Below are 27379 nucleotides of genomic sequence, written 5' to 3' on the forward strand. Positions count from 1 at the left end.
TAAAATCAAAATTGGTGTAAAATAAGCAATTCACGAAATCGCATCATTGAAATGGTTTTTAGCCTGACTAAATCTGGGCAAATTCTTGACTCATTGTCCTATTCTCCATCAGTTTACTATGCAAAAGTCATGCTTTTTACATGAATCCTTGTATACAAGTACTCGTATTTACGCGCTATGTCGATAGAAAGGTCGCTTGTTGGTCAAGGGGTATGGTTTTCGCTTTGGATGCAAGAAGTTCCCGATTCCAAGCCCGGTAGTTTTACTTTTCTGGGATGTGATAGACAATTATGAGGACAATACACGAGGACTCCTGCGACCTGAGTTGTATTCATCTCAATAGAGTATTAGAGTGTGTGGTGAGTAAAGTTAGAAATGCCCTTAAATATTGGTTCCCACATCATTGTTTTTGTTATAGAAAAGTCATATTGCTGTTCATACAAGTCAATAGCCATGCATTTTTAACCAACATCTTGTATTAAGAACATTGTCAAAACTTATTTGTGCCAAAAATGCTCATTATCTCTCAGCAAAGTTTCATCTCATGAGATAATCGAAGTGTTGATTGAACCTCATTTTCATACATTATTCACTGTTTGAAGATGAGTGGCTCGTTGGTCTAGGGGTATGATTCTCGCTTAGGGTGCGAGAGGTCCCGGGTTCAAATCCCGGACGAGCCCAAGCACCATTTTCTTGGGGATTGGTCGACAAAAACCCAAGTCAATTTTGAACTGGCCCTGGCTTTTTTATCTTCACAACTTTTGCTGCACATCATGCTGAGGTATGGTCAATCAATGCTATAAATGACATAGCGAAGGGACTCCATCGTTCATCCATGAATTAGCAAATGCCTTTATATCATGATAATAACTTGACACCAATGAGGAAATCATGATTAAAATCAAAATTGGTGTAAAATAAGCAATTCACGAAATCGCATCATTGAAATGGGTTTTAGCCTGACTAAATCTGGGCAAATTCTTGACTCATTGTCCTATTCTCCATCAGTTTACTATGCAAAAGTCATGCTTTTTACATGAATCCTTGTATACAAGTACTCGTATTTACGCGCTATGTCGATAGAAAGGTCGCTTGTTGGTCAAGGGGTATGGTTTTCGCTTTGGATGCAAGAAGTTCCCGATTCCAAGCCCGGTAGTTTTACTTTTCTGGGATGTGATAGACAATTATGAGGACAATACACGAGGACTCCTGCGACCTGAGTTGTATTCATCTCAATAGAGTATTAGAGTGTGTGGTGAGTAAAGTTAGAAATGTCCTTAAATATTGGTTCCCAAATCATTGTTTTTGTTATAGAAAAGTTATATTGCTGTTCGTACAAGTCAATAGCCATGCATTTTTAACCAACATCTTGTATTAAGAACATTGTCAAAACTTATTTGTGCCAAAAATGCTCATTATCTCTCAGCAAAGTTTCATCTCATGAGATAATCGAAGTGTTGATTGAACCTCATCTTCATACATTATTCACTGTTTGAAAACGTGTGGCTCGTTGGTCTAGGGGTATGATTTTCGCTTCGGGTGCGAGAGGTCCCGGGTTAAAATCCCGGACGAGCCCAAGCACCATTTTCTTGGGGATTGGTCAATTTTGAACTGGCCCTGGCTTTTATCTTCACAACTTTTGCTGCACAGCATGCTGAGGTATGGGCAATCAATGCTATCAATGACATAGCGTAGGGACTACTTCGTTCATCCATAAATTAGCAATCATGATAATATCTTGACACCAATGATGATACCATGATTAAAATCAAAATTCGTGTAAAAGAAGCAATTCAAGAAATCGCATCATTGAAAGGGTTTGTGCCTGACTCAATCTGGGCAAATTCTTGACTCATTGTGCTATTCTCTTTCAGTTTACTATTCAAAAGTTATGATTTTTACATAAAGCCTCGTATACAAGTACTCTTATTTATGCGTTATGTGGACACAAAGGTAGCTTGTTGATCTCGGGGTGTGGTTCTCGCTTTGAATGCAAGAAATTCCGGAATCCAAGCCCGGTAGTTTTATTTTTCTGGGATGAGTCGGCCATCATAAGGACAATACACGAAGACTCCTGCGACCTGAGTTGTATTCATCTCAATATATTGTTAGAGTGTGTGGTGAGTCAAGTTAGAAATGTCATTAAATATTGGTTCCCATATCATTGTTTTTGTTATAGAAAAGTGATATTGCTTTTCGTGCAAGTCTATAACCATGCATTATCAACCAACATCTTGTATTAAGAACATTTTAAAAACTTATTTGGGTCAAAAATTTTCATTATCTCTCAGCAAAGTTCCATCTCATGAGATAATCGAAGTGTTGATTGAACCTCATTTTCATACATTATTCACTGGTTGAAAACGTGTGGCTCGTTGGTCTAGGGGTATGATTTTCGCTTCGGGTGCGAGAGGTCCCGGGTTAAAATCCCGGACGTGCCCAAGCACCATTTTCTTGGGGATTGGTCAATTTTGAACTGGCCCTGGCTTTTATCTTCACAACTTTTGCTGCACAGCATGCTGAGGTATGGGCAATCAATGCTATCAATGACATAGCGTAGGGACTACTTCGTTCATCCATAAATTAGCAATCATGATAATATCTTGACACCAATGATGATACCATGATTAAAATCAAAATTCGTGTAAAAGAAGCAATTCAAGAAATCGCATCATTGAAAGGGTTTGTGCCTGACTCAATCTGGGCAAATTCTTGACTCATTGTGCTATTCTCTTTCAGTTTACTATTCAAAAGTTATGATTTTTACATGAAGCCTCGTATACAAGTACTCGTATTTATGCGCTATGTGGACACAAAGGTAGCTTGTTGGTCTCGGGGTATGGTTCTCGCTTTGAATGCAAGAAGTTCCGGATTCTTTGCCCGGTAGTTTTATTTTTCTGGGATGAGTCGGCCATCATAGGGACAATACACGAAGACTCCTGCGACCTGAGTTGTATTCATCTCAATAGATTGTTAGAGTGTGTGGTGAGTCAAGTTAGAAATGTCATTAAATATTGGTTCCCATATCATTGTTTTTGTTATAGAAAAGTGATATTGCTTTTCGTGCAAGTCTATAACCATGCATTATCAACCAACATCTTGTATTAAGAACATTTTCAAAACTTATTTGGGTCAAAAATGTTCATTATCTCTCAGCAAAGTTCCATCTCATGAGATAATCGAAGTGTTAATTGAACCTCATTTTCATACATTATTCACTGGTTGAAAACGTGTGGCTCGTTGGTCTAGGGGTATGATTTTCGCTTCGGGTGCGAGAGGTCCCGGGTTAAAATCCCGGACGTGCCCAAGCACCATTTTCTTGGGGATTGGTCAATTTTGAACTTGCCCTGGCTTTTATCTTCACAACTTTTGCTGCACAGCATGCTGAGGTATGGGCAATCAATGCTATCAATGACATAGCGTAGGGACTACTTCGTTCATCCATAAATTAGCAATCATGATAATATCTTGACACCAATGATGATACCATGATTAAAATCAAAATTCGTGTAAAAGAAGCAATTCAAGAAATCGCATCATTGAAAGGGTTTGTGCCTGACTCAATCTGGGCAAATTCTTGACTCATTGTGCTATTCTCTTTCAGTTTACTATTCAAAAGTTATGATTTTTACATGAAGCCTCGTATACAAGTACTCGTATTTATGCGTTATGTGGACACAAAGGTAGCTTGTTGGTCTCGGGGTATGGTTCTCGCTTTGAATGCAAGAAGTTCCAGATTCTTTGCCCGGTAGTTTTATTTTTCTGGGATGAGTCGGCCATCAGAGGGACAATACACGAAGACTCCTGCGACCTGAGTTGTATTCATCTCAATAGATTGTTAGAGTGTGTGGTGAGTCAAGTTAGAAATGTCATTAAATATTGGTTCCCATATCATTGTTTTTGTTATAGAAAAGTGATATTCCTTTTCGTGCACGTCTATAACCATGCATTTTCAACCAACATCTTGTATTAAGAACATTTTCAAAACTTATTTGGGTCAAAAATGTTCATAATCTCTCAGCAAAGTTACATCTCATGAGATAATCGAAGTGTTGATTGAACCTCATTTTCATACATTATTCACTGGTTGAAAACGTGTGGCTCGTTGGTCTAGGGGTATGATTTTCGCTTCGGGTGCGAGAGGTCCAGGGTTCAAATCCCGGACGAGCCCAAGCACCATTTTCTTGGGGATTGGTCAATTTTGAACTGGCCCTGGCTTTAATCTTCCCAACTTTTGCTGCACAGCATGCTGAGGTATGGGCAATCAATGCTATCAATGACATAGCGTAGGGACTACTTCGTTCATCCATAAATTTGCAATCATGATAATATCTTGACACCAATGATGATACCATGATTAAAATCAAAATTCGTGTAAAAGAAGCAATTCAAGAAATCGCATCATTGAAAGTGTTTGTTCCTGACTCAATCTGGGCAAATTTTCGACTCATTGTGCTATTCTCTTTCAGTTTACTATTCAAAAGTTATGATTTTTACATGAAGCCTCGTATACAAGTACTCGTATTTATGCGTTATGTGGACACAAAGGTAGCTTGTTGGTCTCGGGGTATGGTTCTCGCTTTGAATGCAAGAAGTTCCGGATTCTTTGCCCGGTAGTTTTATTTTTCTGGGATGAGTCGGCCATCATAGGGACAATACACGAAGACTCCTGCGACCTGAGTTGTATTCATCTCAATAGATTGTTAGAGTGTGTGGTGAGTCAAGTTTGAAATGTCATTCAATATTGGTTCCTATATAATTGTTTTTGTTATAGAAAAGTAATATTGCTTTTCGTGCAAGTCTATAACCATGCATTTTCAACCAACATCTTGTATTAAGAACATTTTCAAAACTTATTTGTGACAAAAATGTTCATTATCTCTCAGCAAAGTTACATCTCATGAGATAATCGAAGTGTTGATTGAACCTCATTTTCATACATTATTCACTGCGTGAAGATGAGTGGCTCGTTGGTCTAGGGGTATGATTTTCGCTTCGGGTGCGAGAGGTCCCGGGTTCAAATCCCGGACGAGCCCAAGCACCATTTTTTTGGGGATTGGTCAATTTTGAACTGGCCCTGGCTTTAATCTTCACAACTTTTGCTGCACAGCATGCTGAGGTATGGGCAATCAATGCTATCAATGACATAGCGTAGGGACTACTTCGTTCATCCATAAATTAGCAATCATGATAATATCTTGACACCAATGATGATACCATGATTAAAATCAAAATTCGTGTAAAAGAAGCAATTCAAGAAATCGCATCATTGAAAGGGTTTGTGCCTGACTCAATCTGGGCAAATTCTTGACTCATTGTGCTATTCTCTTTCAGTTTACTATTCAAAAGTTATGATTTTTACATGAAGCCTCGTATAAAAGTACTCGTATTTATGCGTTATGTGGACACAAAGGTAGCTTGTTGGTCTCGGGGTTGGTTCTCTCTTTGAATGCAAGAAGTTCCGGATTCTTTGCCCGGTAGTTTTATTTTTCTGGGATGAGTCGGCCATCATAGGGACAATACACGAAGACTCCTGCGACCTGAGTTGTATTCATCTCAATAGATTGTTAGAGTGTGTGGTGAGTCAAGTTAGAAATGTCATTAAATATTGGTTCCCATATAATTGTTTTTGTTATAGAAAAGTCATATTGCTGTTCGTACAAGTCTATAGCCATGCATTTTCAACCAACATCTTGTATTAAGAACATTTTCAAAACTTATTTGTGCCAAAATGCTCATTATCTCTCAGCAAAGTTACATCTCATGAGATAATCGAAGTGTTGATTGAACCTAATTTTCATACATTATTCACTGGTTGAAAACGTGTGGCTCGTTGGTCTAGGGGTATGATTCTCGCTTTGGGTGCGAGAGGTCCCGGGTTCAAATCCTGGACGAGCCCAAGCACCATTTTCTTGGGGATTGGTCAATTTTGAACTGGCCCTGGCTTTTATCTTCACAACTTTTGCTGCACAGCATGCTGAGGTATGGGCAATCAATGCTATCAATGACATAGCGTAGGGACTACTTCGTTCATCCATAAATTAGCAATCATGATAATATCTTGACACCAATGATGATACCATGATTAAAATCAAAATTCGTGTAAAAGAAGCAATTCAAGAAATCGCATCATTGAAAGGGTTTGTGCCTGACTCAATCTGGGCAAATTCTTGACTCATTGTGCTATTCTCTTTCAGTTTACTATTCAAAAGTTATGATTTTTACATGAAGCCTCGTATACAAGTACTCGTATTTATGCGTTATGTGGACACAAAGGTAGCTTGTTGGACTCGGGGTATGGTTCTCGCTTTGAATGCAAGAAGTTCCGGATTCTTTGCCCGGTAGTTTTATTTTTCTGGGATGAGTCGGCCATCATAGGGACAATACACGAAGACTCCTGCGACCTGAGTTGTATTCATCTCAATAGATTGTTAGAGTGTGTGGTGAGTCAAGTTAGAAATGTCATTAAATATTGGTTCCCATATAATTGTTTTTGTTATAGAAAAGTAATATTGCTTTTCGTGCAAGTCTATAACCATGCATTTTCAACCAACATCTTGTATTAAGAACATTTTCAAAACTTATTTGTGACAAAAATGTTCATTATCTCTCAGCAAAGTTACATCTCATGAGATAATCGAAGTGTTGATTGAACCTCATTTTCATACATTATTCACTGCTTAAACATGAGTGGCTCGTTGGTCTAGGGGTATGATTCTCGCTTTGGGTGTGAGAGGTCCCGGGTTCAAATCCCGGACGAGCCCAGTCACCATTTTCTTGGGGATTGGTCAATTTTGAACTGGCCCTGGCTTTTATCTTCACAACTTTCGCTGCACAGCATGCTGAGGTATGGGCAATCAATGCTATCAATGACATAGCGTAGGGACTACTTCGTTCATCCATAAATTAGCAATCATGATAATATCTTGACACTAATGATGATACCATGATTAAAATCAAAATTCGTGTAAAATAAGCAATTCAAGAAATCGCATCATTGAAAGGGTTTGTGCCTGACTCAATCTGGGCAAATTCTTGACTCATTGTGCTATTCTCTTTCAGTTTACTATTCAAAAGTTATGATTTTTACATGAAGCCTCGTATACAAGTACTCGTATTTATGCGTTATGTGGACACAAAGGTAGCTTGTTGATCTCGGGGTATGGTTCTCGCTTTGAATGCAAGAAATTCCGGAATCCAAGCCCGGTAGTTTTATTTTTCTGGGATGAGTCGGCCATCATAAGGACAATACACGAAGACTCCTGTGACCTGAGTTGTATTCATCTCAATAGATTGTTAGAGTGTGTGGTGAGTCAAGTTAGAAATGTCATTAAATATTGGTTCCCATATCATTGTTTTTGTTATCGAAAAGTGATATTGCTTTTCGTGCAAGTCTATAACCATGCATTTTCAACCAACATCTTGTATTAAGAACATTTTCAAAACTTATTTGGGTCAAAAATGTTCATAATCTCTCAGCAAAGTTACATCTCATGAGATAATCGAAGTGTTGATTGAACCTCATTTTCATACATTATTCACTGGTTGAAAACGTGTGGCTCGTTGGTCTAGGGGTATGATTTTCGCTTCGGGTGCGAGAGGTCCCGGGTTCAAATCCCGGACGAGCCGAAGCACCATTTTCTTGGGGATTGGTCAATTTTGAACTGGCCCTGGCTTTAATCTTCCCAACTTTTTCTGCACAGCATGCTGAGGTATGGGCAATCAATGCTATCAATGACATAGCGTAGGGACTACTTCGTTCATCCATAAATTTGCAATCATGATAATATCTTGACACCAATGATGATACCATGATTAAAATCAAAATTCGTGTAAAAGAAGCAATTCAAGAAATCGCATCATTGAAAGTGTTTGTTCCTGACTCAATCTGGGCAAATTCTCGACTCATTGTGCTATTCTCTTTCAGTTTACTATTCAAAAGTTATGATTTTTACATGAAGCCTCGTATACAAGTACTCGTATTTATGCGTTATGTGGACACAAAGGTAGCTTGTTGGTCTCGGGGTATGGTTCTCGCTTTGAATGCAAGAAGTTCCGGATTCTTTGCCCGGTAGTTTTATTTTTCTGGGATGAGTCGGCCATCATAGGGACAATACACGAAGACTCCTGCGACCTGAGTTGTATTCATCTCAATAGATTGTTAGAGTGTGTGGTGAGTCAAGTTTGAAATGTCATTCAATATTGGTTCCTATATAATTGTTTTTGTTATAGAAAAGTAATATTGCTTTTCGTGCAAGTCTATAACCATGCATTTTCAACCAACATCTTGTATTAAGAACATTTTCAAAACTTATTTGTGACAAAAATGTTCATTATCTCTCAGCAAAGTTACATCTCATGAGATAATCGAAGTGTTGATTGAACCTCATTTTCATACATTATTCACTGCGTGAAGATGAGTGGCTCGTTGGTCTAGGGGTATGATTTTCGCTTCGGGTGCGAGAGGTCCCGGGTTCAAATCCCGGACGAGCCCAAGCACCATTTTTTTGGGGATTGGTCAATTTTGAACTGGCCCTGGCTTTAATCTTCACAACTTTTGCTGCACAGCATGCTGAGGTATGGGCAATCAATGCTATCAATGACATAGCGTAGGGACTACTTCGTTCATCCATAAATTAGCAATCATGATAATATCTTGACACCAATGATGATACCATGATTAAAATCAAAATTCGTGTAAAAGAAGCAATTCAAGAAATCGCATCATTGAAAGGGTTTGTGCCTGACTCAATCTGGGCAAATTCTTGACTCATTGTGCTATTCTCTTTCAGTTTACTATTCAAAAGTTATGATTTTTACATGAAGCCTCGTATAAAAGTACTCGTATTTATGCGTTATGTGGACACAAAAGTAGCTTGTTGGTCTCGGGGTTGGTTCTCTCTTTGAATGCAAGAAGTTCCGGATTCTTTGCCCGGTAGTTTTATTTTTCTGGGATGAGTCGGCCATCATAGGGACAATACACGAAGACTCCTGCGACCTGAGTTGTATTCATCTCAATAGATTGTTAGAGTGTGTGGTGAGTCAAGTTAGAAATGTCATTAAATATTGGTTCCCATATAATTGTTTTTGTTATAGAAAAGTCATATTGCTGTTCGTACAAGTCTATAGCCATGCATTTTCAACCAACATCTTGTATTAAGAACATTTTCAAAACTTATTTGTGCCAAAAATGCTCATTATCTCTCAGCAAAGTTACATCTCATGAGATAATCGAAGTGTTGATTGAACCTAATTTTCATACATTATTCACTGGTTGAAAACGTGTGGCTCGTTGGTCTAGGGGTATGATTCTCGCTTTGGGTGCGAGAGGTCCCGGGTTCAAATCCCGGACGAGCCCAAGCACCATTTTCTTGGGGATTGGTCAATTTTGAACTGGCCCTGGCTTTTATCTTCACAACTTTTGCTGCACAGCATGCTGAGGTATGGGCAATCAATGCTATCAATGACATAGCGTAGGGACTACTTCGTTCATCCATAAATTAGCAATCATGATAATATCTTGACACCAATGATGATACCATGATTAAAATCAAAATTCGTGTAAAAGAAGCAATTCAAGAAATCGCATCATTGAAAGGGTTTGTGCCTGACTCAATCTGGGCAAATTCTTGACTCATTGTGCTATTCTCTTTCAGTTTACTATTCAAAAGTTATGATTTTTACATGAAGCCTCGTATACAAGTACTCGTATTTATGCGTTATGTGGACACAAAGGTAGCTTGTTGGACTCGGGGTATGGTTCTCGCTTTGAATGCAAGAAGTTCCGGATTCTTTGCCCGGTAGTTTTATTTTTCTGGGATGAGTCGGCCATCATAGGGACAATACACGAAGACTCCTGCGACCTGAGTTGTATTCATCTCAATAGATTGTTAGAGTGTGTGGTGAGTCAAGTTAGAAATGTCATTAAATATTGGTTCCCATATAATTGTTTTTGTTATAGAAAAGTAATATTGCTTTTCGTGCAAGTCTATAACCATGCATTTTCAACCAACATCTTGTATTAAGAACATTTTCAAAACTTATTTGTGACAAAAATGTTCATTATCTCTCAGCAAAGTTACATCTCATGAGATAATCGAAGTGTTGATTGAACCTCATTTTCATACATTATTCACTGCTTAAACATGAGTGGCTCGTTGGTCTAGGGGTATGATTCTCGCTTTGGGTGTGAGAGGTCCCGGGTTCAAATCCCGGACGAGCCCAGTCACCATTTTCTTGGGGATTGGTCAATTTTGAACTGGCCCTGGCTTTTATCTTCACAACTTTCGCTGCACAGCATGCTGAGGTATGGGCAATCAATGCTATCAATGACATAGCGTAGGGACTACTTCGTTCATCCATAAATTAGCAATCATGATAATATCTTGACACTAATGATGATACCATGATTAAAATCAAAATTCGTGTAAAATAAGCAATTCAAGAAATCGCATTATTGAAAGGGTTTGTGCCTGACTCAATCTGGGCAAATTCTTGACTCATTGTGCTATTCTCTTTCAGTTTACTATTCAAAAGTTATGATTTTTACATGAAGCCTCGTATACAAGTACTCGTATTTATGCGTTATGTGGACACAAAGGTAGCTTGTTGATCTCGGGGTATGGTTCTCGCTTTGAATGCAAGAAATTCCGGAATCCAAGCCCGGTAGTTTTATTTTTCTGGGATGAGTCGGCCATCATAAGGACAATACACGAAGACTCCTGTGACCTGAGTTGTATTCATCTCAATAGATTGTTAGAGTGTGTGGTGAGTCAAGTTAGAAATGTCATTAAATATTGGTTCCCATATCATTGTTTTTGTTATCGAAAAGTGATATTGCTTTTCGTGCAAGTCTATAACCATGCATTTTCAACCAACATCTTGTATTAAGAACATTTTCAAAACTTATTTGGGTCAAAAATGTTCATAATCTCTCAGCAAAGTTACATCTCATGAGATAATCGAAGTGTTGATTGAACCTCATTTTCATACATTATTCACTGGTTGAAAACGTGTGGCTCGTTGGTCTAGGGGTATGATTTTCGCTTCGGGTGCGAGAGGTCCCGGGTTCAAATCCCGGACGAGCCCAAGCACCATTTTCTTGGGGATTGGTCAATTTTGAACTGGCCCTGGCTTTAATCTTCCCAACTTTTGCTGCACAGCATGCTGAGGTATGGGCAATCAATGCTATCAATGACATAGCGTAGGGACTACTTCGTTCATCCATAAATTTGCAATCATGATAATATCTTGACACCAATGATGATACCATGATTAAAATCAAAATTCGTGTAAAAGAAGCAATTCAAGAAATCGCATCATTGAAAGTGTTTGTTCCTGACTCAATCTGGGCAAATTCTCGACTCATTGTGCTATTCTCTTTCAGTTTACTATTCAAAAGTTATGATTTTTACATGAAGCCTCGTATACAAGTACTCGTATTTATGCGTTATGTGGACACAAAGGTAGCTTGTTGGTCTCGGGGTATGGTTCTCGCTTTGAATGCAAGAAGTTCCGGATTCTTTGCCCGGTAGTTTTATTTTTCTGGGATGAGTCGGCCATCATAGGGACAATACACGAAGACTCCTGCGACCTGAGTTGTATTCATCTCAATAGATTGTTAGAGTGTGTGGTGAGTCAAGTTTGAAATGTCATTCAATATTGGTTCCTATATAATTGTTTTTGTTATAGAAAAGTAATATTGCTTTTCGTGCAAGTCTATAACCATGCATTTTCAACCAACATCTTGTATTAAGAACATTTTCAAAACTTATTTGTGACAAAAATGTTCATTATCTCTCAGCAAAGTTACATCTCATGAGATAATCGAAGTGTTGATTGAACCTCATTTTCATACATTATTCACTGCGTGAAGATGAGTGGCTCGTTGGTCTAGGGGTATGATTTTCGCTTCGGGTGCGAGAGGTCCCGGGTTCAAATCCCGGACGAGCCCAAGCACCATTTTTTTGGGGATTGGTCAATTTTGAACTGGCCCTGGCTTTAATCTTCACAACTTTTGCTGCACAGCATGCTGAGGTATGGGCAATCAATGCTATCAATGACATAGCGTAGGGACTACTTCGTTCATCCATAAATTAGCAATCATGATAATATCTTGACACCAATGATGATACCATGATTAAAATCAAAATTCGTGTAAAAGAAGCAATTCAAGAAATCGCATCATTGAAAGGGTTTGTGCCTGACTCAATCTGGGCAAATTCTTGACTCATTGTGCTATTCTCTTTCAGTTTACTATTCAAAAGTTATGATTTTTACATGAAGCCTCGTATAAAAGTACTCGTATTTATGCGTTATGTGGACACAAAAGTAGCTTGTTGATCTCGGGGTATGGTTCTCTCTTTGAATGCAAGAAGTTCCGGATTCTTTGCCCGGTAGTTTTATTTTTCTGGGATGAGTCGGCCATCATAGGGACAATACACGAAGACTCCTGCGACCTGAGTTGTATTCATCTCAATAGATTGTTAGAGTGTGTGGTGAGTCAAGTTAGAAATGTCATTAAATATTGGTTCCCATATAATTGTTTTTGTTATAGAAAAGTCATATTGCTGTTCGTACAAGTCTATAGCCATGCATTTTCAACCAACATCTTGTATTAAGAACATTTTCAAAACTTATTTGTGCCAAAAATGCTCATTATCTCTCAGCAAAGTTACATCTCATGAGATAATCGAAGTGTTGATTGAACCTAATTTTCATACATTATTCACTGGTTGAAAACGTGTGGCTCGTTGGTCTAGGGGTATGATTCTCGCTTTGGGTGCGAGAGGTCCCGGGTTCAAATCCCGGACGAGCCCAAGCACCATTTTCTTGGGGATTGGTCAATTTTGAACTGGCCCTGGCTTTTATCTTCACAACTTTTGCTGCACAGCATGCTGAGGTATGGACAATCAATGCTATCAATGACATAGCGTAGGGACTACTTCGTTCATCCATAAATTAGCAATCATGATAATATCTTGACACCAATGAGGAAATCATGATTAAAATCAAAATTGGTGTAAAATAAGCAATTCACGAAATCCCATCATTGAAATGGTTTTTAGCCTGACTAAATCTGGGCAAATTCTTGACTCATTGTCCTATTCTCCATCAGTTTACTATGCAAAAGTCATGCTTTTTACATGAATCCTTGTATACAAGTGTAATAATTGACTGGACCACGATGTCTGGCTCAGTGTCCTTTATTCGGTTCGTGCTGTACTCCCACACGGCTGTCTCTACTCTGTAGCTTCTCCACGGTGCTGACTCCGATGTCGGCCCGATCCACAACAGCAGCCCCGCTGCTGTTTCTCTCACACAGCCCCCCTTGGCTGTACTCGCTGCAACTCCTCTCTCTCTCCGCAGCTCTGACAGCCTCGTGCTGTCTCCCTCTCTCTCTCCGCAGCTCTGACAGCCTCGTGCTGTCTCTCTCTCTCCGCAGCTCCACCTGGCAGCCACACCGCTGCCTCTAACACGCAGCCCTTCTGGCTGTCTCCTCTGCAGCTGCACACCACTCCGCAGCTTCCTCCTGTCTTCGGGGTTGGCTCCCGATGGCCGTCGGTGCCCCCCCTCTTCTCCCTCGCCCGCGTGGCCTCACTCTTTTTCGCTCACACCCCGACTGACTTCCCCTTCCGGTTTACCCGCTTAAGGACCCGAACCTTCCACCCACGTCACATGACTCCACCCCCCGTGACGTCACATCCGGAAGGTCGCTTACGCCCGCATTACACCACCCTCCCCCGTAGAAAAATCCCAGCCGACCTCGGCTGACCAATAGCAAATCGTAATGCGGCGAACCGAGCTTCCCCCCCTAAAGGACACTAAGCATACAATGTAACAGCAAGAACAACAACAACAAAGCAATTAACATCAACGAACGTACAAAAAGCATGCAATAAATACAACTGTAAGAAAAAAAATAACAACACAGCAACAATCAACGAAACGTAAGCGATTTGGAACGTGTGCGGGTCGCCGGCCCGTCCCGGACGGTCGGCGGCCCACTCGCAGAACGGGAACGCGATGAAAGTCGAGGAATGACAGGGGGTAATCCCCCTGTCGCAGCTGGAAGTCCACCAACGTCCCGTGTCCCTAAAAAGTTAGTCTTGGGCTTGTCCTGTGACCGTGCCCGCAGCTGGGTCGGAAGGGCTGCAGGGCTCGAAGGTCCCGCAGACCTGGCAGGCGTCCTCCGAGCAGGGCCCCTCGTCCCCCGCAATGTCACGGCCGGCCTGTCTGGAACAGGTACGACAGGCGCTCTAGCAAGATCAATGGACGCAGGCAGGGGAGAGTCAGCAGCAACAGACCCCGGCAAGGCAACATTGGGGGATGACGCATCATGTAAGGGAGCAACATATGGTTTCAAGCGCGACGTATGCACAACCCAGCGACGAGACCCAATTTGGACGCTTGCTGACTGTGGGTTGGGAACCGCAATGAGGCGTACGGGACCATGCCAGGGTTTGTGCAATTTCGGAGAGGTTCCCGGACGTACCTGTGGACAATGAAGCCAGGCTAGGTCACCAACCTTCCAGGGGCACTCCCCTTCGGACCGTCGCGCATATCGCTCGTTCCGGGCCTGGGCTTTGGCCGTAGCCACGCGGGCATTCTCCCGCGCCTCCGTGACTCGGCGAACCGTGTCCTGAATGTATTCAGGAAGTGGTTTACGAGGTCCCTTCACCCCAGTTCCCAATTGCACATCCACCGGCGGCACGTTTTCCCGACCATACATAAGGTAAAACGGCGAATACCCTGTAGCCGCATGAGGCGTCATCCTGTACGCCGAAAGCACTCCGGGGATGTGCAGATCCCAATCTGATTGTTGTTCGCTCACGGTATGGCAAAGCATGGCAGACAATGTCCTGTTCAGCCGTTCAACCATACCATCCGTCTGCGGATGGTATGGGGATGTCCGTACTTTCTTAGTCCCAAGGCCCGCGCACACTTCCGCCAATAATTTAGAAGAGAAATTCCTGCCCTGGTCCGTGAGGAGTCTCTCAGGCGCCCCCTTATCCATAATATACCCAAACAAAAAGGCGTCGGTAATGGCCGCGGCCGACTGATCGGGCAACGGCCAGGCCATCGGCCAATGGGAGAGGTACTCAACCCCTACCAGCAAATATTTATTACCCCTCGCCGATGGTGGAAAAGGTCCCAATATGTCCAGTGCCACCAATTCATTGACTCGAGACACCTGAATCGACTGGAGAGGCGGCACGTAAGGATGTTTCGGCGGCTTACGTCGTGCACACGCAGGGCATGCGCGCACGTGCCCTACGACATCTGTCGCCATGCCGTGCCAAAAATAATGACGTTGCAACGTCAACAAGGTCTTCTGCACCCCTAAATGTAAGAGAGTGTCACAATGGAGGGTTCTAATCAACTCGAATCGCAAGGACGTTGGTACCACCAGGCGCCAACGTTCCTGGAACCCCTCCCGCCACATAAGCAGACCATCTCGGAGAGCGGTTTGTGGCCCCATAGCCGTACTCGGACTCCCATTGTCCCTAGCAGACCGCTTCCGCAAGGACACCAACGACTCATCCATCATCTGTTCCCGGATCCAGACAGACCGCGGCAGATTCAAAACCCCGTCAGCCGGTCCCGGTTCCATCGGAGTGTCCGACTTCTAGACGGCCAACGTAAGCGGCTGAGGGGGGTTTGGAATCGGCGAACACCTATGCGTCCCCGACTCACATTTACAAGGGGCGCGCCGCGGTAATCTGGAAAGTGCGTCAGCGTTCGCATGGCGCACTCCCTTCCGATGTTGAATTTGGAAGGAAAATTCCTGTAGCGTGTCCAACCAACGTGCCAACTGGCCGGATGGCTGGTCAATTTTAAGGGCATATTGCAAGGCCGCATGATCCGTACGCACAATAAAAGAACGACCGTAGAGGTATGGTCGAAAACAACCGCCAATAGTTCTCTGCGAGTGACACAGTAGCGGGTTTCCGCAGGAGACAAGACTCGGCTACCATACGCCACGACACGCTCTACACCCCCTTTAGACTGTGATAATACCGCCCCAATACCCGTGTCACTCGCGTCCGTATCAAGAATGAATGGGTGATCGAAATCGGGATAATCCAATGTTGGGGCCGTGGCCAATAGATCACGCAGACTCCGAAAGGCCGCCTCCTCCGGCTGTCCCCAAACAAACTTCCGTCCTTTACCCGTAAGGAGATGCAAGGGCCTCGCAATCGTAGCAAAACCCGGCACAAATCTTCGGTAATACGAGGCAAATCCCAAAAACCGCCGAACATCCCCCACGGTGGCCGGAGTCGGCCAATCCCGGACGCACGCCGTCTTTTCTGGATCCGTGGACACCCCCTCAGCACTCACAATGTGCCCCAAATAGCGGACAGACCGTTGCAGTAGGTGACATTTCTTTGGTTTGAATTTCAATTTGGCAGAACGCATCCTCGTGAACACTGTCTCCAGCCGCGTCAAATGTTCATCAAATGTGCGGCTGAAGACAATAATATCATCCAAATATATAAGACACGTCTCCCACTGCAACCCCGACAAAACGAGCTCCATCAATCTTTGAAATGTAGCAGGGGCCGCATTCAATCCCATCGGGAGACAGTTGAATTGAAATAACCCCTGCGGCGTACGGAATGCGGTTTTCTCCCGGGAGGACTCGTCAAGGGGAAGCTGCCAAAATCCCGAAGAGAGGTCCAGTGTGGAAAAGAACTTAGCCCCCGACAATGCGTCGAGGGAGTCATCCATACGCGGCAGGGGGTACGCATCTGCCACCGATATCTTATTCAATTTCCGGAAATCAACACAAAATCGCAATTTGCCATCCTTTTTCTTAACCAAGACGACCGGAGCGCCCCATGGGCTGTTAGATGGCGATATAATGTCCGCAGCCAACATGTCTTCCACTGCCCCCCGTACGTGTTCTCGCTCCGCAGGACTCATCCGATGCGAATTTAATCGAATAGGGGCAGCATCGCCCATCTCAATGTGATGGTAAAGCAACGATGTGCGGCCCAAATCCAAATCATCGGAGCTGAACACATCGGAATATGTCAACAACAATTTACGCACCGCACCACGTTGCTCCATGGACAGGGAAGAATTTCCGTCACATAAGTCAGCAACCCAACGATTATCCGAACCCCTCGGCTCGGAAACCCCAGCAACCACTCCCCGGCTATGCGGACAATCATGCGTCGCAAACGCCGTAGTGGCATGTGCCACAACCGTACCGGCCGGAACACGGACGTTTTCCCCCCCCCGCATTAAGCACCTGTAAAAACGGTAATTGATCCGGCCGGACGATGGTCTGTGCCCCCACTAACGCCAACCCGGTTGTTATCGTGGCGGACGGTGACAACAAGACCCCTACTGCTCCTAGCCGATCAGGCAGGGGCTTCCGATACCGCAAGGGTATAAGCATCTGTGTACCAGGTGGGATGTCCACAGATGCGACGGACAGCGCCTGCACTTGTACGGCCGAAGCAGGTCGCCCCCAGGGCGACGGCAGAAACGAGATTTGACGGCCCCCCGGCAGTTCAATACAATTCTCATTGATTTTGATCAAAATGGGCATCTTAGCCAAAAAATTGGTGCCTAACAAACAAGGAACCGCCAAAGATCTCGATATTAACACAATGCCCGAGGCCGACACATCCCCAATAGATATCTTAGCATCCACCTGGCCCACGATACCCATGCTACCCCCGTTCGCAGCGACGCACGACCCATAAACCGGACGCACAGCCCCCGGCGGGATGCCCAACAGATGGAAAATGACATCCGAAATAATAGTCGCAGACGCGCCGGAGTCGACCAAAATGCGTACGTCCACCCCTTGTATAGACCCCGGTACAGTGGACGAACCCGTAGCGGCCGTGACGACTCTCCGTGCCAACTTGCGCCACTGCGTGACCGAGCGACAAGGCCCCGTCGAAGGGCTTTCTTTAACCACAACATTAGGATGGCGCAACGAAGGCGATGGGTGAGGTGTAAAGCCTTGCCGAGTGTCTGGTGCGTGCCGACATGCCTGTTTCGGAGGATCTTTAGTCGACTTGTCCGGTACCAAGGCCTCCTGCTGCGGCGGAGCCGGGAAGCGGGCCCAGCAGTCTCTGGCGTAGTGGCCCCTACGCCCGCAGCGGAAACATTCGGCCTCGTTGCGCCGAAGCGCAGGCCTTGCCTCCTGACGGCCCCGTTCCGGTAGCACCGCGCGCGGCCTCGGCCCGCCGCGTCCCGTCCATGGAGCGGAGGCGGCCGTCAGCTGTTGAGGGCCCCGGTCATCCGGAACATAGACAGCCTGCGCAGGGTTCCACCCCAGCGCATCCCCTTCTTTGACGGGCCCCCCCGTCCACGCCGTCACTTGTTTCCAGCGACGGAGGTTGAATTGCGCATCGAGACACTTAGCAGCCGTCCGGGAAGTTAGCTTCTCATGCCCACACACAGGCATGGGGATCCCTAGATCCCGAGACAGCTCCAACATTTTCCCTAATATGAGAGGCTCGAGCAGGTCCTGTGGCGTCTCAGGATAAGCTGCCATGGCCAGCTCCAGCACCGCACCCCTGAACGCCACGGGCGACTCCTCTGGTGCTCGTTGTCGTTGAGCGAATCGCCGATGCGCATCATCTGGTGGCTCATAAGCGTCGGCCATTTCTTGAAAAACACCACGTAAAGTTGCCTTCTTATCGGTCGTTATGGAACGGAAAAATCGGACAGATTCGTCGTCCAGGAGAGTCGGCAACACCTCCAAAGCCTCCGCATCGGTCCATCTTGCTGTGCGTACCGCCGCCAAGAAACGGCAGGCGAACGCGCTCCAGTACCCACCGACGGAAAATTCTTTAACCGTGGTAAGGTGGCGACTCCGACTCCTCTTCCCGCCGTCTTCCAATGGTGGTGGTTGTGGTGGCAAATTCAAAATGGTGTCGGCCCGCGGCGTGGCCAAGATGGCGGTTTGGCGCCGCGGAGCGCGCAAGATGGCGGCCTCTTGCCGCGTGGGCAATGGCGGCGGCAGGACAGGCAACGTGGCGGCCCGCGGAGCACCAACTGAGTCCTCCATCGTCCCTGGCGCGACGAGATGGCATAAATGCGTCAGGACGTCCTTAAGTGCCTCCAGTTGTACCGCCATCGCTTGCCATCGTTGATCCGCGTCTGATGATGTCGACGGACCCGCCACCGCGCCAACATCCTCCACTCCCGTTCCCGTGCTCGCCTCAGCCGGGCTCTCCTCCACCACCCCAACAGAATCCGTGGTTGGAGGGAGTTCGTCGTCGTCGGACGAAGAAGCCGATGCAGGCGCCGGATTAACTTTCTTCCTCACTTGTTTCGACATGCCGTTGCACTTCTGACACCAGTGTAATAATTGACTGGACCACGATGTCTGGCTCAGTGTCCTTTATTCGGTTCGTGCTGTACTCCCACACGGCTGTCTCTACTCTGTAGCTTCTCCACGGTGCTGACTCCGATGTCGGCCCGATCCACAACAGCAGCCCCGCTGCTGTTTCTCTCACACAGCCCCCCTTGGCTGTACTCGCTGCAACTCCTCTCTCTCTCCGCAGCTCTGACAGCCTCGTGCTGTCTCCCTCTCTCTCTCCGCAGCTCTGACAGCCTCGTGCTGTCTCTCTCTCTCTCTCTCCGCAGCTCCACCTGGCAGCCACACCGCTGCCTCTAACACGCAGCCCTTCTGGCTGTCTCCTCTGCAGCTGCACACCACTCCGCAGCTTCCTCCTGTCTTCGGGGTTGGCTCCCGATGGCCGTCGGTGCCCCCCCTCTTCTCCCTCGCCCGCGTGGCCTCACTCTTTTCCGCTCACACCCTGACTGACTTCCCCTTCCGGTTTACCCGCTTAAGGACCCGAACCTTCCACCCACGTCACATGACTCCACCCCCCGTGACGTCACATCCGGAAGGTCGCTTACGCCCGCATTACACAAGTACTCGTATTTACGTGCTATGTCGATAGAAAGGTCGCTTGTTGGTCAAGGGGTATGGTTTTCGCTTTGGATGCAAGAAGTTCCCGATTCCAAGCCCGGTAGTTTTACTTTTCTGGGATGTGATAGACAATTATGAGGACAATACACGAGGACTCCTGCGACCTGAGTTGTATTCATCTCAATAGAGTATTAGAGTGTGTGGTGAGTAAAGTTAGAAATGTCCTTAAATATTGGTTCCCAAATCATTGTTTTTGTTATAGAAAAGTCATATTGCTGTTCGTACAAGTCTATAGCCATGCATTTTCAACCAACATCTTGTATTAAGAACATTGTCAAAACTTATTTGTGCCAAAAATGCTCATTATCTCTCAGCAAAGTTACATCTCATGAGATAATCGAAGTGTTGATTGAACCTCATTTTCAAACATTATTCACTGGTTGAAGATGAGTGGCTCGTTGGTCTAGGGGTATGATTCTCGCTTAGGGTGCGAGAGGTCCCGGGTTCAAATCCCGGACGAGCCCAAGCACCATTTTCTTGGGGATTGGTCGACAAAAACCCAAGTCAATTTTGAACTATCCCTGGCTTTTATCTTCACAAATTTTGCTGCACAGCATGCTGAGGTATGGTCAATCAATGCTATAAATGACATCGCGACGGGACTCCTTCGTTCATCCATGAAATAGAAATTGCCTTTATATCAGGATAATAACTTGACACCAATGAGGAAATCATGATTAAAATAAAAATTTGTGTAAAATAAGCAATTCACGAATTCGCATCATTGAAATGGTTTTTAGCCTGACTAAATCCGGGCAAATTCTTGACTCATTGTCCTATTCTCCATCAGTTTACAATGCAAAAGTCATGCTTTTTACATGAATCCTCGTATACAAGTACTCGTATTTACGCGCTATGTCGACAGAAAGGTCGCTTGTTGGTCTAGGGGTATGGTTTTCGCTTTGGATGCAAGAAGTTCCCGATTCCAAGCCCGGTAGTTTTACTTTTCTGGGATGTGATAGACAATTATAAGGACAATACACGAGGACTCCTGCGACCTGAGTTGTATTCATCTCAATAGAGTGTTAGAGTGTGTGGTGAGTAAAGTTAGAAATGTCCTTAAATATTGGTTCCCAAATCATTGTTTTTGTTATAAAAAAGTCATATTGCTGCTCGTACAAGTCAATAGCCATGCATTTTTAACCAACACCTTGTATTAAGAACATTGTCAAAACTTATTTGTGCCAAAAATGCTCATTATCTCTCAGCAAAGTTTCATCTCATGAGATAATCGAAGTGTTGATTGAACCTCATTTTCATACATTATTCACTGTTTGAAGATGAGTGGCTCGTTGGTCTAGGGCAGGGGTCTGCAACCTTTAAGACATAAAGAGCCACTTGGACCCGTTTCCGAAGGAAAAAATAAACTGGGAGCCGCAAAACCATTGCAACATTTAAAACAAATATAACACTGCATATATTGTTTCTTACCTTATTGCTATATATATATAGGATCGTGCAGTCAGCTGTCAATCTGAATAAAAAAAGGACTTTTTCACTTAACAATGTAAAATATATTTTTGCAAATTAATAGCTAAATTACCTGGTTAATGGGATTTTTGCTCCTGAACCTCAGTGCACAGTGTCTGCACATCAGGGCTGTAAGACGTCACCTTCATTTTCACACAGGCTTGCAAGCTGTCATCTGTGAGGCGTGATCGATGTTTGTTTTTAATATAGTTCATGTTGGAGAAGACCTGCTCACATACATATGTGGAGCCGAAGATCGACAGGACTCCAAATGCATACTTTTTCATGTTTATATAAGTGTTGGGGATGGCATTCCATGTTTCGAATACAAGTTTGTCCTGTTTGGGAAGGTTTTCAATATCACTCCATTTATGATTCTGAGCCAGAATGGCCTTCTGACGGGCAACATCCTCAAGAGTAGCGGTCAAGCATTTGAACTTGGACACCCATATATCTTTGTCGGCTATATCGGCCAGTTCCATCTCAAGATCAGGTTGACTTACACCTGCAAATGCAGTCATATTCAATAGGGATGGATCGATCGCCAGGGGAGTGACAGGGAAGGATAATGTCGTTTTTTCCATTCTGAACTCACAGAATCGTTTCCCAAACGAACTTTGCATTGTGGTGATTGCAGACTTGAAATATTCCAAATTTATCGTATCATGACTTTGTTTGAACTCTCTCAAAGAGGGAAAGTGAGACAGTGTACCTCTCTGTAAATCTTTGACAAACACTGTCAACTTGCTCTCGAATGCCAAAACCTCCTCCAGCATGTGCAGGGCTGTGCCTCCTTTCCCCTGAAGGGTTGTATTTAGCGTGTTTAGATGTGCTGTCATGTCTACCATAAAATGTAATTTTTCCAGCCACTCTGGCTGTTCCAGCTCAGCAAAGGTGAGCTCTTTGCTGCCCAGGAAGGTTTTTACTTCTTCCAAACATGTGACAAAGCAACGGCAACGTTATTGCCTGTCACCGGGCGGGCAGTGTGGAGCGGAGCGGCGACCTGTCAGCAGCGGCAACGCCAGAGCAGGTGTCACAGTGCGCCTCCTCCCCTCGCTAGCATCCGCCCCGGAGCCGCGGTCAAGGTTCAAAAGAGCCGCATGCGGCTCCGGAGCCGCAGGTTGCCGACCCCTGGTCTAGGGGTATGATTCTCGCTTAGGGTGCGAGAGTTCCCGGGTTCAAATCCCGGACGAGCCCAAGCACCATTTTCTTGGGGATTGGTCGACAAAAACCCAAGTCAATTTTGAACTGGCCCTGGCTTTTATCTTCACAACTTTTGCTGCACAGCATGTTGAGGTATGGTCAATCAATACTATCAATGACATGGCGTCGGTACTCCTTCGTTCATGAATAAATTAGCAATTGCCTTTATATCATGATAATAACTTGACACCAATGATGATATCATGATTAAAATCTAAATTAGTGTAAAATAAGCAATTCAAGAAATCGCGTCATTGAAAGGGTTTGTGCCTGACTCAATCTGGGCAAATTCTTGACTCATTGTCCTATTCTCTGCCAGTTTACTATTCAAAAGTCATGCTTTTTAATGAAGCCTCGTATACAAGTATTCGTATTTATGCGTCATGTGAACGCAAAGGTTGCTTGTTGGTCTATGGGTGTGTTTTCTCGCTTTGGATGCAAGAAGTTCCGAATTCCAAGCCCGGAAGTTTTATTTTTCTGGGATGAGTAGACAATTATAAGGACAATACACGAGGACTCCTGCGACCTGAGTTGTATTCATCTCAATAGAGTGTTAGAGTGTGTGGTGAGTAAAGTTAGAAATGTCCTTACGTATTGGTTCCCATATCATTGTCTTTGTTATAGCAAAGTCATATTGCTGTTCGTACAAGTCTATACCCATGCATTTTCAAACCAACATCTTAGTATTAAGAACACTTTCAAAACATATTTGTGCCAAAAATGCTCATTATCTCTCAGCAAAGTTACATCTCATGAGATAATCGAATTGTTGATTGAACCTCATTTTCATACATTATTCACTGTTTGAAGATGAGTGGCTCGTTGGTTTAGGGGTATGATTCTCGCTTAGGGTGCGAGAGTTCCCGGGTTCAAATCCCGGACGAGCCCAAGCACCATTTTCTTGGGGATTGGTCGACAAAAACCCAAGTAAATTTTGAACTGGCCCTGGCTTTTATCTTCACAACTTTTGCTGCACAGCATGTTGAGGTATGGTCAATCAATACTATCAATGACATGTCGTCGGTACTCCTTCGTTCATGAATAAATTAGCAATTGCCTTTATATCATGATAATAACTTGACACCAATGATGATATCATGATTAAAATCTAAATTAGTGTAAAATAAGCAATTCAAGAAATCGCGTCATTGAAAGGGTTTGTGCCTGACTCAATCTGGGCAAATTCTTGACTCATTGTCCTATTCTCTGCCAGTTTACTATTCAAAAGTCATGCTTTTTAATGAAGCCTCGTATACAAGTATTCGTATTTATGCGTCATGTGGACGCAAAGGTTGCTTGTTGGTCTATGGGTGTGTTTTCTCGCTTTGGATGCAAGAAGTTCCGAATTCCAAGCCCGGAAGTTTTATTTTTCTGGGATGAGTAGACAATTATAAGGACAATACACGAGGACTCCTGCGACCTGAGTTGTATTCATCTCAATTGAGTGTTAGAGTGTGTGGTGAGTAAAGTTAGAAATGTCCTTACGTATTGGTTCCCATATCATTGTCTTTGTTATAGCAAAGTCATATTGCTGTTCGTATAAGTCTATACCCATGCATTTTCAAACCAACATCTTAGTATTAAGAACACTTTCAAAACATATTTGTGCCAAAAATGCTCATTATCTCTCAGCAAAGTTACATCTCATGAGATAATCGAATTGTTGATTGAACCTCATTTTCATACATTATTCACTACTTGAAGATGAGTGGCTCGTTGGTCTAGGGCAGGGGTCGGCAACCTCCGGCTCCGGAGCCGCACGCGGCTCTTTACGGGCTGCTTCTTGACGATATGTACGTATGTACATAGATGCATTGCGGCTCTTGAAATACTGAATTTTGTACCGAATTGGAAAGAAATGGCTCTTCTTGTTATTTTGGTTGCCGACCCCTGGTCTAGGGGTACGATTCTCGCTTTGGGTGCGAGAGGTCCCGGGTTAAAATCCTGGACGAGCCCAAGCACCATTTTCTTGGCGATTGGTCATTTTTGAACTGGCCCTGGCTTTTATCTTCACAACGTTTGTTGCACAGCATGCTGAGGTATGGTCAATCAATGCTATAAATGACATAGCGAAGGGACTCCTTCGTTCATCCATGAATTAGCAATTGCCTTTATATCATGATAATAACTTGGCACCAATGAGGAAATCATGATTAAAATCAAAATTGGTGTAAAATAAGCAATTCACGAAATCGCATCATTGAAATGGTTTTTAGCCTGACTAAATCTGGGCAAATTCTTGACTCATTGTCCTATTCTCCGTCAGTTTACTATGCCAAAGTCATGCTATTTACATGAATCCTCGTATACAAGTGTAATAATCCTTCTTGAGACGGCTTCGGAATCAGTCATTTTTATTTCCACTTCCACAATACACTTTACTCACTCACTCTCCGTTGCTGGCATACAACGGAGAGAGGACAGACTTCACACCAAGTCCCCACCGCGCACGTGGCACCCAGAGCCCCCGTACACGCGTGACCCTGCTCTTGTCATTTCCCAGTCTGCTCTCGATCGTTCTCTCTCACTCTCTCTTAATCCCTTCGTCACGTGGTCCCCCCAGCCAATCCTCCATGGACAGCCTTGACCATTCTCGATGGTTCCCTGTCAATCACGGGACCACGCCTCTCATCCGGCTCCCCATTAGCTGGGGCCCCGAATGGCTAGGCCAATCACTCCTGATGACATGCCGTGATCACGCCGGGGCCATGCTCCCTATCTCAACCCTTATTGGCTACAAAGCAGGACCGGCAAGCCAATCCCCACGTGAACCCTCTATGGCTGTTATTACATCACCCCCCCCCGGTGAAAAAATTTAGCCGTCTGGGCTGGGAAAAGGGTGATGAACCAATTCCGAAACATCTTATTAGGGCACCAAGGTGCGTTTAACAATTCGTGGGTAAACCGGCGTCCCCGCGTCTAACAACATTTAAAACAGTCACCCATGAAAAATCACGACATACATTAGGGCGCCCCTGCAGCGCAGTAACGACAGGGAATTTAGCGAAACGATCAAACGTTAACGAAACGGAAGAGATTTCGACCGCGTACGCGACGCGGGACCCTCTCCGCTCCCAGCGCATGGTCGCTTTGCTTCCGGATGGAGAAGAGGTGGTACGCTCGAAGAATAAGTAGGTTGTTGGTGCTTGGTCACGTCCAGGGCGGGCCCCGTTGGAGGGGGGGCAGCGGGGGCTTCCTCAGCCCTCAGAACCTGTTCATCTGTAGGAGGCACAACACAGTCCCCCCTGGGATCAACGGGCGTGTCAAGCGGCGTAGTCGGCCCGGCAGAACCCGGCAGGTCAGCTAGTGGGGATGCGGTGAGGGTTCATACAGACGGGAGGCGCCGCACCGGTGTCAATATGGTGCGACAAAAGCGACGTGCGGCCGAGGTCCAAATCATTTCTGCTGAAAACATCAGCGTACCGTAGCAATAGTGAACGCAAGGCATTCCTATGTTCATTTGACAAGGAAGAATTATCTCCGCATAAATCTGTGATCCAGCGTTCTTGTGAACGATCGTGCGGAGGCCCACCCGCGGGCATCCGAGCGCGCGGCGTTTTGTCACAAGAGGCGAAATCGGTAGTGGCGTGAGCCAGCACTGATCCCTCCGGAACAACAACGCGGTCAGGTCCCCCATTCAAGATCTGTATGAAAGGTGCCTGACCTGGGCGCACGATCGTTTGTGCCGCCGCCAAAGAAAAAGATTTAGATACCGAATTCGATGGGGATAATAGCACGCCCTTCGCATCCCTTCCCATTTGAAGGGGTTTTCGGTAACGCAGCGGGATGAGCATTTGCGCTCCCGACGGAACCTCCACCGTAGCAGCAACGACGGCAGTAACTGCGTTACCTGTAGGCGCATTGGCCAGCAGGGAAGGCAGGAACGCCATCCTACGACCCCCCGGCATTTCCAAACAGTCCTGGTCGACCCGTATTCTCAGCGGCATCCGGCGCAGGAAATCAGTACCCAACAAGCATGGAACAGCTAGCGAGCGAGAAATTAACACAGGTCCTGCGGCGGTAATATTTCCGATAGCGATGCTCACATCTACCTGACCGCAGATACCCATGCTTCCCCCATTGGTGGCAACACACGCATCATTAACCTTGCGTATCTGCGACGCAGGAATGGACAACAAATGAAAAATAACATCTGAAATGATGGTAGCCGATGCGCCAGTGTCCACCAAGATACGGACGTCAACGCCGTCGATGGTACCCCGTACCGTCGATGAGCCCGACGCCGCAGCCACAACCCTGCGAGCCAATTTCTTCCACTGTGTAGCAGAGCGTGTCAATGGAGCAGGAGAAGTAAAATTATCCTTAGGAGTGTAAGAATGAGTGCGAGTGGATGAGTGATGTGACAAGACCTACCGGGTGTCCGATTTGTGCCGACTCGCCCGAGGTTGTTGCAGCTCCGCAGCAGGTGGAGGAGTTGGAGGTCCCCTTGGCGGAAGAGGCGACAGCAGAGGTCGGCAGCGGCAGTCACGGGCGAAGTGGCCCCGTCTGCCGCACTTGAAACACGCGGCCGACGTCGGCCGGTGGTCGGACGACCCGGCCCTTGCACGCGGCCGGCCCGTGTAGTCGCCACGCTGGTCGCGCAGCCGCCGTCCCGGAATCCTATGCGGGACAGCAGCAGCCAGCATGTCGTCGTTGCCCGAGTCGTCGGAGCAGTGGACAACCAGTCGCGGAGACCACCCCAGAGGCGGCCCGTCGATATCGGGTTTCCCCGTCCACGCC

General features: G+C 45.3%; 17 non-coding genes across 17 annotated transcripts; all 17 read left to right on the forward strand.

Annotated features, from left to right (window-relative positions):
- Positions 1-608: 608 nt before the first annotated feature.
- TRNAP-AGG (transfer RNA proline (anticodon AGG)) lies at positions 609-680 on the forward strand. Its single transcript has one exon. It is a non-coding gene; the product is annotated as a tRNA-Pro (tRNA).
- Positions 681-1504: 824 nt separating this feature from the next.
- On the forward strand, positions 1505-1576 carry TRNAP-CGG (transfer RNA proline (anticodon CGG)). Its single transcript has one exon. It is a non-coding gene; the product is annotated as a tRNA-Pro (tRNA).
- Positions 1577-2369: 793 nt separating this feature from the next.
- TRNAP-CGG (transfer RNA proline (anticodon CGG)) lies at positions 2370-2441 on the forward strand. The gene has a single exon. It is a non-coding gene; the product is annotated as a tRNA-Pro (tRNA).
- Positions 2442-3234: 793 nt separating this feature from the next.
- TRNAP-CGG (transfer RNA proline (anticodon CGG)) lies at positions 3235-3306 on the forward strand. Its single transcript has one exon. It is a non-coding gene; the product is annotated as a tRNA-Pro (tRNA).
- A 793-nt stretch (positions 3307-4099) lies between these two features.
- On the forward strand, positions 4100-4171 carry TRNAP-CGG (transfer RNA proline (anticodon CGG)). Its single transcript has one exon. It is a non-coding gene; the product is annotated as a tRNA-Pro (tRNA).
- Positions 4172-4964: 793 nt separating this feature from the next.
- Positions 4965-5036, forward strand: TRNAP-CGG (transfer RNA proline (anticodon CGG)). The gene has a single exon. It is a non-coding gene; the product is annotated as a tRNA-Pro (tRNA).
- Positions 5037-5827: 791 nt separating this feature from the next.
- Positions 5828-5899, forward strand: TRNAP-UGG (transfer RNA proline (anticodon UGG)). The gene has a single exon. It is a non-coding gene; the product is annotated as a tRNA-Pro (tRNA).
- Positions 5900-6692: 793 nt separating this feature from the next.
- Positions 6693-6764, forward strand: TRNAP-UGG (transfer RNA proline (anticodon UGG)). The gene has a single exon. It is a non-coding gene; the product is annotated as a tRNA-Pro (tRNA).
- A 793-nt stretch (positions 6765-7557) lies between these two features.
- On the forward strand, positions 7558-7629 carry TRNAP-CGG (transfer RNA proline (anticodon CGG)). Its single transcript has one exon. It is a non-coding gene; the product is annotated as a tRNA-Pro (tRNA).
- A 793-nt stretch (positions 7630-8422) lies between these two features.
- Positions 8423-8494, forward strand: TRNAP-CGG (transfer RNA proline (anticodon CGG)). Its single transcript has one exon. It is a non-coding gene; the product is annotated as a tRNA-Pro (tRNA).
- A 792-nt stretch (positions 8495-9286) lies between these two features.
- Positions 9287-9358, forward strand: TRNAP-UGG (transfer RNA proline (anticodon UGG)). Its single transcript has one exon. It is a non-coding gene; the product is annotated as a tRNA-Pro (tRNA).
- A 793-nt stretch (positions 9359-10151) lies between these two features.
- Positions 10152-10223, forward strand: TRNAP-UGG (transfer RNA proline (anticodon UGG)). Its single transcript has one exon. It is a non-coding gene; the product is annotated as a tRNA-Pro (tRNA).
- Positions 10224-11016: 793 nt separating this feature from the next.
- On the forward strand, positions 11017-11088 carry TRNAP-CGG (transfer RNA proline (anticodon CGG)). Its single transcript has one exon. It is a non-coding gene; the product is annotated as a tRNA-Pro (tRNA).
- A 793-nt stretch (positions 11089-11881) lies between these two features.
- On the forward strand, positions 11882-11953 carry TRNAP-CGG (transfer RNA proline (anticodon CGG)). The gene has a single exon. It is a non-coding gene; the product is annotated as a tRNA-Pro (tRNA).
- A 793-nt stretch (positions 11954-12746) lies between these two features.
- TRNAP-UGG (transfer RNA proline (anticodon UGG)) lies at positions 12747-12818 on the forward strand. The gene has a single exon. It is a non-coding gene; the product is annotated as a tRNA-Pro (tRNA).
- A 7540-nt stretch (positions 12819-20358) lies between these two features.
- On the forward strand, positions 20359-20430 carry TRNAP-AGG (transfer RNA proline (anticodon AGG)). The gene has a single exon. It is a non-coding gene; the product is annotated as a tRNA-Pro (tRNA).
- Positions 20431-23455: 3025 nt separating this feature from the next.
- On the forward strand, positions 23456-23527 carry TRNAP-AGG (transfer RNA proline (anticodon AGG)). Its single transcript has one exon. It is a non-coding gene; the product is annotated as a tRNA-Pro (tRNA).
- The last annotated feature ends 3852 nt before the right edge of the window (positions 23528-27379 follow it).

Source organism: Lampetra planeri, chromosome 24 (assembly GCF_965212315.1).
Source record: "Lampetra planeri chromosome 24, kcLamPlan1.2.h2, whole genome shotgun sequence".
NCBI classification, from domain to species: domain Eukaryota; kingdom Metazoa; phylum Chordata; class Hyperoartia; order Petromyzontiformes; family Petromyzontidae; genus Lampetra; species Lampetra planeri.